Here is a 15,346-nt window from a genome sequence, read left to right as displayed (position 1 = left end):
GGTTGTAACACATACAACATAAAATTTACCATTTTGGGGCTCAATCAATTAGGCATCCGACTTTGGTCATGACCTTGTGGCTCATGAGTTCGAGCCCTGCATCGGGCTCTGTGCTGCCAGCTCAGACTGGAGCCTGCTTCAGACTCTGTGTCTCCCTCTCTCTCTGCCCCTTGTCCACTCATGCTGTGTCTCTCTCTTTTCAAAAATGAGTAAACATTTAAAAACTCTTTTTAGCTTACTATTTTAACTATTTTACAGTATACAATTCAGCAGCATTTAGTATATTCGCAGAGTTGTACGGCTATCACCACTATCTAGTTCCAAAACATTTTTATTACCTTAAAAGGAAACTATAATTATTAAGCAACTACTCCCTTTCCCCCCCTTCCTCCTGCCTCCTGGCAACCACAATTCTACTTTCTGTCTCTGTGGATTTGCCTACTCCGGATATTTCATGTAAATGGAATCATATAACACATGACCTTTTATGTCTGGTTTTTTTTTTAGCCTGTCTCCAAGCTCCATATGGTAGCACGTATCAGTATTTCATTACTTTTTATGGCTGAATAATATTCCATTGTATGGATATACCACACTTTCTTTATTCATCTGTTATGGACATTTAGGTTGTTTGCACATGTTGGCTATGGTGAATATTGCAGTATAAACATTAATGTACAGGGTTTTTTTTTTAACCTCCCATTTTCAATTCTTTGGGGTATATACCAAGGAGTGGAATTGCTGAGACTTCTCTTTTTTTTTTTTAATTTTTTAATCTTTATTTCATTTTTGAGGGAGAGAGACAGAGAGAGACAGAGACAGAGAGAGACAGAGAGAGAGAGAGAGAGAGAGAGAGCGTGAGCCAGCAAGGGAGGGTCAGAGAGAGAGACACACACAGAATCTGAAGCAGGCTCCAGGCTCTGAGCCAGCTGTCAGTACAGAGCCCGACGCGGGGCTCAAACCCACAAACTGTGAGATCATGGCCTGAGCTGAAGTCGGACGCTCAACCCACTGAGCCACCCAGGCGCCCCTGAGACTTCTCTTTTTAACTTAAACTTTCTAGGTCCCAGAAAAATCTATTTTTTGGAACACTTACAGGAAAGGATTATTAATGCCAGTGGCGGTATTTCTTTCAATTTGTGGTGTTAGTGGTATCAGCTTCAAGCCGAGACTTTTGCCTACAGCCTGCCTCTCTCTCAGCAGCAAGAAGTGATCTTCAGGCAAGGCCTGGGTTTTCCGAGGTGGTCATGGAGGCAAACTGGCTTGGACTCCTTGACCCAGAGACATATGGTCAAATTTCTGGACTAAAACAGTCCATATTGCCAGTCCCGACTGCCTGTCTGGATTATTCGAGGAAGGCCTGAGGGGACCAGTGCTGATAATTAGAGACTCTCAGCTTCTGACCTCAGCACCTGCTTCAGGATGTAGAATGATTATCATGGCCACTTGCAGGACAATTGCAACACTGTCTCCTCCATTGGTCTTCTACAATGGCTACATGACATATAGAAATACCTTAGCTCTCTTGGTTTTATATGTGTTTGAGGAGCAAAAAATGCTGCCTGAATTTTTCTGTCTGTGCTGATGTGGCCTAGTGGGAAAAACACCCTCTTTGGACCTGAGAGAACTGAGTTTTAATCCTGCCACTTCCTAACTACGTGACCTTGAGCAAGTTATTTAACCTTCTGAGCCTAACTTCCCTCATCTGTAAAACAAAAAGTGGTAACACTAGCAGTAGAAGGAGGACTTAGTGTTGACAGAGGACCCAAAATGCTGAGGAAAAAAAAATAAGTGGCAAGAATCCCCCTCATTCCAAAAGTGTGGGGCTAGGACACAAATGCAGAACTTACGCTGAGCTAGTGTTTGTGAGCTCTACCCGCTCCCTGCCTCTGCCTCCCTCAAAGATACACAGAACTTGCAGCTGTCAAGGCCAGAAGCTGAAATTAGATTTCTTTGCATAGAGTTGGTCAGTGGGTAAAAGTTGTACTCTTCCCTTTGGAAAGAGCTAGGGAATAGCTCCTTCTCACTACAAGTTTGGTGAGAAGGTTCCAAGGAAACTCTTAACTCCTAAAATTGGGAAGAAGGCAAGAATTCTATTCAATGTTTACTATCCAGTATTTATGGTATCCAATATTCACTGGAGGTGTTAGCTAGTGCAATAAGGCAAGAAAAAAAAAGTCATAGATGGTAAAAGAAGAAATAAAACTGTCCTTGTTCAGAGATGACATAATTATACATACATACATAGACAATCTCAAAGAACCTGCAAACTAGCTACAAGAGGTAAAGAGTGAGTTTAGTAAGATTGCAAGATAAAGGTCAAAACCTGCAAATCAGTTGTATTCGTATACACTAGCAATTAACATTTGGAAATTTAAGGATTTTTACGTACTATTTATAATAGCATCCCCAAACACAACACATTTAAGTATAAATCCAATAAAATATATATAAGATCTGAATGCTGAAAATTACAAAACACTCATGAAATAAAAAAGAAGACCTAAATAAATGGATGGTTCATGGATTAGAAGACTCAGTATTGTTAAGATGCCAATTCTTCCCAAATTGATCTATTAATTAAATGCAATCCCAATCAAAATCCAGGAAGTATTTTTTTGTGTGGAAATTGAAACTAGGGACACCTGGTTGGCTCAGTTGGTAGAGTGTGTGACTCTTGATCTTGAGGTTGTGAGTTCGAGCCCCACATTGGGTGTAGAGATTACTTAAAAATAAAATCTTTAATAAAAAAAGGAAATTGACAAATTGATTTTAACATTTATATGAAAAGACAAATCTAGAATAGCCAAGAGAATTTTTAAAAAGAACAAAATTGGAGGATTCAGAGTATCTGATTTCAAGGCTTCTATAAAGCCAGGGTAACCAAGAGAGTGTGGTATTGTCAAAAAGATATACACAGGTGCGCCTGGGTGGCTTAGTCTGTTGAGCGTCCGACTTTCGCTTAGGTCATGATCTCGCGGTTCGTGGGTTCGAGCCCCGCGTCGGGCTCTGTGCTGACTGCCTGCTCAGAGCCTGGAGCCTGCTTCAGTCTGTAACTCCCTCTCTCTCTGACCCTCCCCTGCTCACGGTGGCTCTCTCTCTCTCTCCTAGAAATAAATAAAACATTAAAAAAATTAAAAAAAAAAAAAGATATACACAGATCAATGAAACCAAATGGAGAATCCAGAAATAGACCCATCTATAGATGGTCAATTGATACTTGGCAAAGGCACAGGCCAATCAACGGAGAAAAGACAGGCCAACAATAAATGATGCCCAAACTACGAGACACGTATACGCAAAAGTGAACACCTTGTACCATCTGTAAAATTAACCCCAAATGGGTAATAGACATACTTTTGATGTGAAACCCAATGCTGTAAAACTTCTAGAGGAAAATGGAGGAGGAAATCATTGTGATCTTGAGCTAGGCAAAGATTCTGTAGTTACAAAACTAAAAGCATGATCCCGAAAAGAAAAAGTCGATGTTTTCGACTTCATCACAGTGGAACACTTCTGCTCTTTGAAAGAAGCATTAAGAGAATGAAATACTAGAGATGTAAAGCGCAGTACAGTAACTGTGGTGGGAACTGCTGTAAGGTATATAGGAAAGTCGGTAAGAAAGTAAATCTCAAGGATTGTGTGAATCCTCATCCCAAGGGGAAAAAGAGTTAATTTTTTTGTTTTTTACAATTTTTTAAAATGTTTTATTTATTTCTACGAGAGAGAGAGAGAGAGACAGCGTGAGCAGGGGAGGGTCAGAGAGAGAGGGAGTCACAGACTGAAACAGGCTCCAGGCTCTGAGCTGGCAGTCAGCACAGAGCCCGACGCGGGGCTCGAACCCACGAACCGTGAGATCATGACCTAAGCGAAAGTCGGACGCTTAACCGACTAAGCCACCCAGGCGCCCCCTTTTTTTGTTTTTTAAAAATTGTATCTGTAGGACATGATGGATGCTAACTGAACTTCTAGCAGTAAACATTTCACAATATAGGTAAGTCAAACCACCTTGCTGCGCATTTTGAACTCAGTCATGTTTGTCAATTATATCTCAATAAAACTGAAAAAAATAAACATTGAAATGCATGCAACCAAGTATAAATAAATAAACAAATACACCAAATTGTTACTGATTCTCAAATTCTTAACGGATGTACAAATGAAAAGATTTAAGTGGTCATCTTATAATATCAAAGAAATGAGCTGATGGTGGAAGAGGTTTTCCAGGTCTTCCAGTTACTTATTACTAGTAGAGATTTCAATCTTACTAAAGATAAATCATTTACAACCTGTTAAAAAAAAAAGAGAGTGAAAAGACAAGCCACAGACTTGGAGAAGATATTAGCCAAACATGTCTAGTCAGAATATATAAAGAACTATCAAAACTCCATAATAACAAACAACACAATTAAAAAATAGGCAAAGATTTGAGTTGATGCTTCATCAGAGATGATATATGGATGGCAAATAAACACATGAAAAGAGGGGTGCCTAGATGGCTCAGTTGGTTAAGCAACCAATTTCAGCTCAGGTCATGATCTTACAGTTCATGGGTTCGAGCCCCTTGTTGGGCTCTGTGCTGACAGCTCAGAGCCTGGAGCCTGCTTGGGATTCTGTGTCTCCTCTCTCTGCTCCTTCCCCACTCATGCCCCCTCTCTCTCTCTCAAAAATAGATAAACATTTAAAAAATGTGAAAAGATGCTCAACATCATTAGTTATTTAAAACACAAATTAAAACTATGAGATATCATCACACACCTATTCAAATGGGTACATCTTAAGACAAGATGACAATACCAAGTGCTGACAGAGATATAGGGCAGCTGGAACTTCCACACAGAGCCAGGGACAGTGTAGGATTGTACAGCTGCTGTGGAAGCCAGTTTGACAGTTTCTTATAATATGACACAACAGTCTCACAATCTCACTCCTAGGTATTTACCCAAGGGAAATGAAGGCTCATGTTCACACAAAAACCTGTCTGTGAACGTTAATAGTGGCTTTATGCATAATTGTCAAGACTTGGAAACAACCCAAAGCCCTTTGATTAGTGAACGGATAACCACACTGTGGCACATCCCTACTACAGAAGCCGACACAGCAATGAAAAGGAACAGATCACTATTCCTCAGGACAAGGATGAATCTCAAAAACACTGTGTTGGCATGAATCCATGGATATGATATCCTGGAAGAGGCTAACATTTAGGGACACATAACAGATCCGTGGTGGCCAGTGAGGGCTGGGGAAAGCAGCTGATTGCAAAGGGAGATGGGAATTTGGGGGATAATGAATTTAATGGTTACAGTATATTATATTATATTCATTTGTCAAAACTCCTAGAATTTTACACTAAAAAAGGCGAGTGTTGTTATCTGCATATTTCAGTGTTGTCAGTTTTTCACTTTTTAAAAAAGATAATTGCATTTGAAGAAAAAAGGGTGGGCGCTGGGGGATTGAAGATGAAAAGGCAGGATATTGGAATCTCCTTAGAGAGAGCTGAGTGTGATGTGAATCTCACTCTCCTCTTGAGGAAAAGGTGGGGGATGTGTCCGCTTACCTCAAGTCCAATGAGAGCATCTCAGAACAGACACTGGAACACTGGAAGAGTTGGGTGTATGCTACTTGTGGCTAGAACACAGGGACTCGAATCTTGACTCTCATTTGAGGGGAGAGTGGTGTGGCCGGCTGAGGTAGCCGAGGTAGCAGAGACGTCACTAGTTTGAGAAATCACTGTACTGCTGTGGAAGGCAAATCTTGCAGTCCTACATATCTTGAGGAAGGGTGAGAATTTCCGGCAGCGAACAAGACCTGAGCAGAAGCAGGTGGAGAGAACACAGTTGGGTACCTGGCGGAGGGGGTCCATAAGCAGTTAGCCTGAGACACCTGCTACCTGGGTCAAAGGATTCAGCTGTAGGGGGCCAGAGGACCCCGTGGAAGCCCATGAGAGAATTGCCAGCTCTAAGCATCCACCCCAGTGGCACCACTGTCAGATCAGAATTTTCCTGCCCTTCACCTTTCAACCCTCATCCCCATTCCCTTGGGGGTGGGCGAGGCGGGCAAAGGGAACATTGTGAGGAGGGTGGACGTACCAGGAGGAGCCCTGAAGGAAGAATCATCAGGCCATTTGCGGTGGATTTCTGGAAGCTCTAGACCAGGAAGTCAGTTTCTAGAACTCAGTGAGAGATGAAATATAATGAAAGTCATTATTTTTTTCATTTAGATAAACATGAATTATTCACCAAAGCCCTAAATTCTGTTTTATTACAGCTTCCCATTTATCAAAGAGATAAAGTTTTTTTTTTTTTNTTTTTTGGTCTCCATCTCTGGAGGGGAAATATGACCTCACCTTGCTCAGTGGAACAAACACTGGGTGTAATGGTCCCTTTCAATTGTGGAAGAAGGTGAACTGACCACGCGCCAGGGTGCTAAACATTGTGGTTATTTACATACGGCTCGCATCTGTTGTGAATGGTAATGCTCTTCTGCCTCTGTTGTCTGAAAGTGGCGAATTGTCCTCGCCCGCCGAGAGAAAAATATACGACTTTTCGTGATGATCTTCAGGCCAGGTTTTTTACACTCCTTTCAGAAGGATGTTAAGGGTCTAATTGACTTAATACGCTCATTCTGCAGTCTGACTTTCACATGAGAGGTAAGAGGGTAAAGTTCTTTCTGAACCTGGTTGGGGATGAGGCCAAAGACGAGATGCCAAGCAGTTAAACCCAAGGATGGAGTTGAGCCCATGGCTTGCCTGAGCTCCTGTAACTCCATTTGCTTCAAGGGCTGCCTTAGTCTCTCATGATAAGGGTCTTCTAGAGGCTCAGTGGCTTGTGGAGCTGACTGAGGTACCATTAGCAAATGGAAGAAGGTGACTCCAGCCCTTGGGGAGAGCCAGCCCTCAAGCGTCTGAGCTCACTCCATCGGGAGACCGCAGCAGTGTTTGTCAACCCAAGGAGTGATGTCAGATTTAATTCTGCTGTCAAGGGCTTCGTAGACCTGTAATGAAATGTATCCCAGGAACTAAATTACCCTTGTGGTTGTGATTGTCATCTCTGAGATCTGGTCTTTTGTGATAATCTTTCATGACATTGGGTACACCCGCACCTCATCTCCCCTGTGAAGGATGACTGGCTTGGTCTGTGGAGGCATCAAGGTAATCCATGACTTTCTTACTGTTAGTTTATCTTCCCTGAGATTTGCTTCAGACCTAGGATGGGAAAGGGAAAAAAGTAAAAGACACTTCACCTATATGTGTCCTGAGTACATCTAAATGCATCCTGAACACGCATATTAATTTTAGTCCTCATTACTCAGCAGGTACAACCGTTATTGAATTATTTTTTTGTGTCCTTGTATTAGCTAGGATTCCTTTTTGCAAATATGAGAAAACTCAACTTGAGGCTCATGTAACTATAAAGACCAGGCATTGAGGAAAGCTTTAGGCATGGCTGGATCCAGGGGTTTACACCAAGGCTTCAGGATGCAGTCTCTAAATTCTCTTTGGTCTGATGCCTAAGCCAACTACTGTATCCAGGAGGTTGGAATATAATAAATGGCCAGATTTTGGTCATTTCCTCAGTCCTCGAATCCAGGACCAGATAGCTCCAACTCCACAGGACCAAATGTGAGAAGGTGAGAGACTCCCCAGAGGAAAACAAAGTGTTGTCACTGGAGGAGAAGAACTGGAAATTGAGCAGAAAAACTTACATTTGTTAAGAGCAAATCTTGGCTCTATCTTTTCTGAGCTCTGCCAGCTTGGGCAAGTGATTAAACATTGCTGTACAACTTCTTCATTTTTAAAATCAGGGAAACAGTAGTCTATACTCAAGGATGTCAAAGGATTAAATCAAGTAACCTATGTAAAGCACTTAATACAAACAGTAAACAGTTAAATGTCAGTTGCTTCAATAATAATATCAATTATTATTCTTTTTTATTAAAACTCCCTAACAGATAATAAAGTAATATCTATATTTCTGGCATCTAGTATAATGCCTAGCACATAGTAAATATGTGACAAATATCTGTGGAATAAATAAATGGATGAAAAAGGACACACGAAAACTTGAAATCAGCACATTATCTCTGATCATAAAGAAAGTATGGGGCGCCTGGGTGGCTCAGTGGGTTAAGCGTCCAACTTTGGCTCAGGTCATGATCTCACGGTTCGTGGGTTCCAGCCCCCTATTGGGCTCTGTGCTGACAGCTCAGAGCCTGGAGCCTGTCTTCGGATTCTGTGTCTCCCTCTTTCTCTGACCCTCTCCTGCTCATACTGTCTCTCTATCTCTCTCAAAAATAAATAAAACATTAAAAAGTTTTAAAAAAGAAAGTATACATAGGTTAAATTAATTTAATTTTAGGTTTATTAATTCAGGTTAATTTTATTTTATTATTTTGAAATATGTCATACACATAAATGAGCCTTTACAACATGCAAGTACATACATATACTAAAGAACAATAAGGGCACCTGGGTGGCTCAGTCGGTTAAGCATCCAACTTCGGCTCAGGTCATGATCTCACAGTCCGTGGGTTCAAGCCCCGCGTCGGGCTCTGTGCTGACAGCTCAGAGCCTGGAGCCTGCTTCAGATTCTGTGTCTCTCTCTCACTCTGTTCCTCCCCTGCTCGCTCTCTGTCTCTGTCTCTCAAAATAAAATAAAAAGACATTAAAAAAAAGAACAATAATGACATGAGACCCAAATGACCAGCAACTAGGTCAAGATTGAAATCGGTGCCCTTCCCCAATTGCAATCCCTTCTATTTAACAGACATATCCATTATCCTAATTAAGTTTTTTTAATGTTTATTTATTTTTGTGAGAGAGAGACAGAGTGTGAGTGGGGTAGGAGCAGAGAGAGAGACACACACACACCCCCACACAGAATCTAAAGCAGGCTCCAGGCTCTGAGCTGTCAGCAGAGCCTGACGCGGGGCTCCAACTCATGAAGTGTGAGATCATGATCTGAGCCGAAGTCAGATGCTTAACCCACTGAGCCATCCAGGCGCTCCCTACTGTTAGTGATAATTATTCTCTCCTTTTACTCTGTATTGTTATAAATGATGTATGCATCCCCAAATAATATAGTTCAGTTTATCTTTTAAAAAACCTGTATAGACATAGGATTATACTGTATGCAATCATTTCTGTTTGAGATCTTTTGCTTCAACACCGTATTTCCAGATTCTTCTACGTTGATGAGTAAAGCTGTAGTCCATTCCGTCTCAATGCTCTATGGCATTTTGTCGTAATTCTGTATATTCTAGAGTTAAGGGGCACCTGACTGTCACCAATATCGCTGCCCTGAATGGTCCTTACAGTTCTTCCGACATCTGTTTGGGGAAGCTTCTCCAGGATTTCTACCTTAGAGTGGAATTATTGGGTTGTAAGGCAGGGACATATTTGACATTACTCGACCATGAACTTCTCCCAAAGTGCTTTGAAAAATGCACACTCCCACCTGTGGTGGTTGAGTGAGGAATGATCCTGTTGCCCATCACTTTCTGCAGCTGTAATTGTCAGACTTCATTGCGCCAATCACCATGCATGTAACGAGAATTTCGTATGATTTTAATCAGAGCCTGAGCCACTTTCCACGTGTTCATCAGCCATTTACATTTGTCTTGTGTAAAGTCCATGCATTTCAGGCCCTTTGCTTGGAAGGGGGGATTATTTGTTTTCTTACAAATTCATAACAGTTATTTATATATCTTGGATATTTGTCCTTTACCAGCTATCTATGCTAAAAACGTAATGTCCAATGGAAGCAGAAGGAAGTAAATAATAATGATAAAGCCAGAAATTGCTGATAGACAACATAAAAAACAATAGGGAAAAATCAATGAAACCAAAAGCTGGTTCTTAGAGAAGATCAATAAAATTGGTAAGCTGGGCAGACTAATGAAGGAAAACAAAAGAGAAAGAAGACATAAATTATTCACATCAGGAATAAAAGAGTATCAGGAGTAAAAGAGATCATTTTGCAGACATTAAAGGATAATAGAATATTATGCCAACTTTATGCCAATAAATTCAAGTGCTTAAATGAAATGCACAGATTTCTTAAAGAACATGAAGAGCCAAAAATAATCAAGAAGAAATAGATAATCTGAATAGCTCTAAATCTATTAAAGAAATGTGTACTTAAAGGCAGCTGCCTGGCTCAATTGGAAGAGTGTGAAACTCTTGATCTTGGGGTTGTGGATTCAAGCCCCATGTTGGGTAGAGAGATTACTTAAAAATAAAATCTTAAAAAAAGAAAAGTTCACTTAACATTTTCTCATAAAGAAAACACTAAAGAAAAAAAAGGGGTGCCTGGGTGACTCAGTTGGTTAAGTGTCCAACCTCGGCTCAGGTCATGATCTCACAGTTCGTGGGTTCGAGCCCCGTGTCTGGCTCTGTGCTGACAGCTCAGAGCCTGGAGCCTGCTTCAGATTCTGTGTCTCCCTCTCTCTCTGCCCCTCTCCCACTCATGCTCTGTTTCTCTCTGTCTCAATAATAAAGAAACATTAAAAAAAAAGCAACACTAGTCCTAGATATTTTCACTGATCGATTCAAACAAACACTTATGAAGAAATAATACAAATATACACAACCTCTTTCAAAAAGTAGAAGATGAGGGAATCCTTCCTGACTCATTTTATGAGGCTGACATTACTAAGCTAACAAAACCAGACAGAAACACTGCAAGAAAAGAAAACTACAGACCAATATTCCTCAGAACCATTGAAGTAAAAATCCTTCACAAATGTTTAGCAAATTGAATCCAGCAACATGTAAGAAGGATAATACATCACGAGATCAAGTGGGGTTCATCCTGAGAATGTAAGATTAGTTTAACCTTCAAAAATCAATATAGTTCATAGTAACACAGTACAAAAGAAAAGTCATACGATCATCTAAATAGAAGAAATATTTCACAAAACCCCACATCCATTCATGAAAAACTGTCAGCAAACTTGGAGTAAAAAAGAACTCCCTTAGGGATGCATGGGTGGCTCAGTCAGTTGAGCCTCTGGCTCTTGATTTTGGCTCAGGTCATGATCCCAGGGTAGTGGGATCAAGTTGATGTCAGGCTCCTACTTAAGATTCTCTCTCTCTCGGCGCACCTGGGTGGCTCAGCCAGTTGAGCTTCTGACTTTGGCTCGGGTCATGATCTCACTGCTTATGGGTTTGAGCCTCACATTGGACTCTGTGCTGACAGCTTAGAGTCTGGAGCCTGTTTTGGATTCTGGGTCTCCCTCTCTCTCTGCCTTCACCACCCCCATCTCAAAAATGAATAAACATTTAAAAATTTTTAAAAAATTCTCTCTCTCCCTTCCCCCTGCCCCCTTGCTTGTGTGCTGGCTCCCACTCAAAAAAAAAAAAAAAAAAAAAAAAAAAAAAAAAAGAAAAGAAAAGAAAAGAAAAAAGAAAGAAAGAAAAGAAAAGAATTCACTTAACCTGGTAAAAGCAGTTTTCAAAAAAATCTACAGTTAACATTACACCTAATAGTGAGATGTTGGATGCCTTTCCTCCTAAAAGACTAAATAAGGCAAGTGTGTCCACTCTTAAATACCAATTAAATACCAATTGTATTTAACATTTTGGAGGCAGGACAATAAGGCAAGAGAAAAAGAGAAGACTTACAGATTGGAAAGGAAGAAATCAAATTGTCTTTCTATAATGTTTATTTTTGAGAGAGAGAGAGCGAGCGAGCAGGGAAGGGGCAGAGAGAGAAGGAGACACAGAATCCAAAGCAGGCTCCAGGCTCTGTGGTGACAGCTCAGAGCCTGACTTGGGACTCAAACTCAGGAACTATAACTGCTGAACTGAAGTTGGATGCTTAACTGACTGAGCCACCCAGGGGCCCAGAACTCAAACTGTCTTTATTCAGTGGTGCCTGAGTGGCTCAGTTGGTTAAGTGTCCAACTCTTGATTTTGGATCAGGTCATGATCTTGCAGTTCATGAGCTCAAGCCCTGCCTTGGGCTTCATTCTGATAGTGTAGAACCTGTTTGGGATTCTCTCTCTCTCTCTTTTCCCTCTCTCTGTCCCTCCCCCACTTGTGCTCTCTCTCTAAATAAATAAATAAACTTTAAAAAACTGTCTTTATTCACTGATAACAAGATTAGGTATGTTGAAAATCTTAAGGAATCTATAAAAATGCTACCAGACATAATACATGAGTTCAGTAAGGTAAGAGAATACAAGTTCAATATACAAAATGCAATTGTGTATCTATAGATTTAGCAACAAAAAATTGAAAATGGAAACTTAAAGATCCTGAGGTTATTTTGATTGGGATTAAGAACTGGTATCTTTACTAATTTGAGTCTTTCAACCCATGGACATGATATAACCTTCCACATATGCAGGTTTTCTTTAATATTTATGCATAGTGTTTTATAGTTTCTGTGTAGAAGTCTTAAACATCTAATGACAAGTATTCCTAGGTTTTTTATGTTTTATGATGCTATTGTAAATATGGTCTTTTCAAATTTCATTTCAGCTTGCTTACAGCTAGAGTATAGAAATTCCATAGGTTTTTGCAATATTTACTTTGTATCTTGCAGTTTTATTAAGTTGACTTATTAACTCTGATAGTATATAAACTCTTTTGGATTTTCTATGTACACAACCATGTTGTCTAGAAATATTGATGTTTTCTTCCTTTGTAATCCCACTAATTTCTTTTCTTGTCTTATTACACAGTATGCTTGGTAGACAGCCATTATCATGTTTTGGAGGTTTCCTTCCATTCCAAGTTTTCTCTAAAAAATTTTTTTAAATTTTTAAAAAATCTTTATTTATTTTTGAGAGAGAGAGAGACAGAGCATGAGGAGGGGAGGAAGAGAGAGAGGGAGACACAGAATCTGAAGCAGGCTCCAGGCTCTGAGCTGTTAGCACAGAGCCCGACGTGGGGCTCACACTCATGAGAACCGTGAGATCATGACCTGAACCAAAGTTGGATGCCCAACCAACTGAGCCACCCAGGTGCCCCTAAAATTTTTTTTAATGTTTATTTATTTTTGAGAGAGAGTGTGGAGCAGGAAAGTCACAGAGAGAGGAGACACAGAATCTGAAACGGGCTCCAGGCTCTGCACCGTCAGCACACAGCCTAACTCGGGACTCGAACCCACAAACCGTGAAATCATGACCTGAGCTAAAGTCAAACACTTAACCAACTGCGCCACTCAGATGCCCGGAGTTTTCTTTTCTTAAATCAAGAATGGATGTTGAGGGGCGCCTGGGTGGCTCAGTCGGTTAAGTGTCTGGCTTCAGCTCAGGTCATGATCTCACAGTCTGTGGGTTCAAGCCCCACATCGGGCTCCATGCTGACAGGTCAGAGCCTGGCACCTGCTTCAGATTCTGTGTCTCCCTGTCTCTCTGCCCTTCCCCTGCTCGCTCTCGGTTTCTGTCTCTCAAAAATAAAATAAAGACATTTAAAAATTGTTTTAAAAAAAAGAATGGATGTTGAGGGGCATGTGGCTGCCTCAGGTGGAAGAGTGAGCAGCTCTTGATCTTAGGGTCATGAGCTCAAGCCCACGTTGGGTGTGGAGATTAAATAAATTATTTAAAAAAAAACAAAAAGAATGGATGCTGAATTTTATCAACTGCTTCTTCATTTATAGCTCATGATCACATGATTTTTCTCATTTATTATGTTACTTACCTCATAATGCATTATCTTTTTCATATATTTTGACTCACATTGCTAATATTTTGCTNAGAGATAAATATCCTGAGAGATATTTCCTTTCTTATCTTTCTGGTTTGGGTATCAAGTTAATGCTAGATTCATAGAATTATTTGAGGGAATGGGAGCTCTTTGTAGATTCTCTGAAATAGCTCTATGTAAGATTATAATGATTTATTTTTTGAATGTCTGGAACATACTCCCAATGTCTTCAGGGTCTGCAGTCTAATATGGTCTAATGTGTAGGAAGGTTTAAATCTACAAATTCAATTTCCTTCATGGCTATAGAATTGCTCAGGGTTTCTATTTCTTGAATCAGCCAAATTTTTCTGAGAATGTGCCTGTCTCATAAAAGATTTCAAATTTAGTGACATGAAAATTTTCAACAGTGTCCTATTTTGTTTCAATGTCTGTAATCTCTGTATGTGTATCACTGTTTAAGTCCTAATATTGTTTACACTTTTCTCTTTATTTCTCAGTCACTTTCATTAGTCTTTTCAGAGAGGATCAACATTTGGCTGTGTTAATTTTGTCTGCTGTGTTTATTTTCTATTTCATTAATTCCTACTCTTACCTTAATTATTTCCTTTCCTACCTTTCTTGAGTTTATTTTGCTGATCCATTTCTAACTTCATAAAATGGGGACTTAACTCAATGTTGGTTTTCCTTTTTTAAAACATAATATTTTAGGCCTTATACTTCTCTCAATGTTATTTAGTTCTAGTCAAAGATTTTGCTATGTATTTCATTATAGTTTAGCCCTTAATAGTTTCTAATTTCTACTATGTTTTCTTCTTTGATCTCTTGTTTATTTCAATATGTGTTTCTGGATTTCTATGCATATATGGGGCATTCTAGTAACTTTTTGTTATTGTCAGTGAATCTAGTCTATATGATTTTAACCCTTAAGAAATGTATTGAGATTTACTTTATGACCTAGTAGATAGTCCATTTTAAAAAAATTTGTTTTTAGAGAGAGAGAGAGAGAGCATGAATGGGGGAGAGGGGAAAGAGAGAGAGAGAGAGAGAGAGAGAGAGAGAGAGAATCTTAAGCAGGCTCCACACTCAGCATGGAGCCAAATGCAGGACCCAGTCCCACAATCTTGGAATCAAGAGTTGGACACTCAACCAACTGAGCCACCCGAGAGCCCCTGCTGTTGCTTTATATAGTCAATATTCTACCTGTTTTTCATTTTATATGTGCTTCATTCCTTCTTGTTCCTCATATCTTACACCAGAACTAATTTTTCTCCTGCCAGGAGTGAAGGTTTGTTGGTACTAAATTCTCTCAGTTTTGTTTATCTGAAAGTGACTTTTTAAAATTTATCCTTTAATTAAGGATATGGGATTGAAAAGGACCATCATTTTCTCTCAGCACACTGAAGATATTCTACATTGTCTTTTGGTTTCTATTAATGCCAGTGAGTAGGAAGTTGTCACTCCTTTAAAAATAATCTGTCTTTTGTGTCTTACTGTTCTTAAGATATTCTCTTTGTCTTTGGTGTTCTGCAATTTCACAGTTTCACAGTGAGGGATATATATATCTATCTACCCATCTTCTATTTATCTATCTATCTGTCTGTCTGTCCATCCGTCCGTCCATCCATCCATCCATCCATCTACCTATCTATCTAGATAGCTTTTCCTGGGGATACCTTGGATTTCTTGACT

The 15,346-nt window shown here is 39.9% G+C and overlaps 1 non-coding gene across 1 annotated transcript; it reads left to right on the top strand.

Annotated features, from left to right (window-relative positions):
- Nucleotides 1-2,643: 2,643 nt before the first annotated feature.
- TRNAK-CUU (transfer RNA lysine (anticodon CUU)) lies at nucleotides 2,644-2,716 on the top strand. Its single transcript has one exon. It is a non-coding gene; the product is annotated as a tRNA-Lys (tRNA).
- Nucleotides 2,717-15,346: the final 12,630 nt, after the last annotated feature.

The sequence above is a fragment of the Crocuta crocuta genome, unplaced genomic scaffold (genome assembly GCF_008692635.1).
Source record: "Crocuta crocuta isolate KB4526 unplaced genomic scaffold, BGI_CrCroc_1.0 scaffold144, whole genome shotgun sequence".
NCBI classification, from domain to species: domain Eukaryota; kingdom Metazoa; phylum Chordata; class Mammalia; order Carnivora; family Hyaenidae; genus Crocuta; species Crocuta crocuta.
The sequence above is the reverse complement of the archived record's forward strand: the minus strand, read 5'-3'. Positions and strand labels throughout refer to the sequence as shown.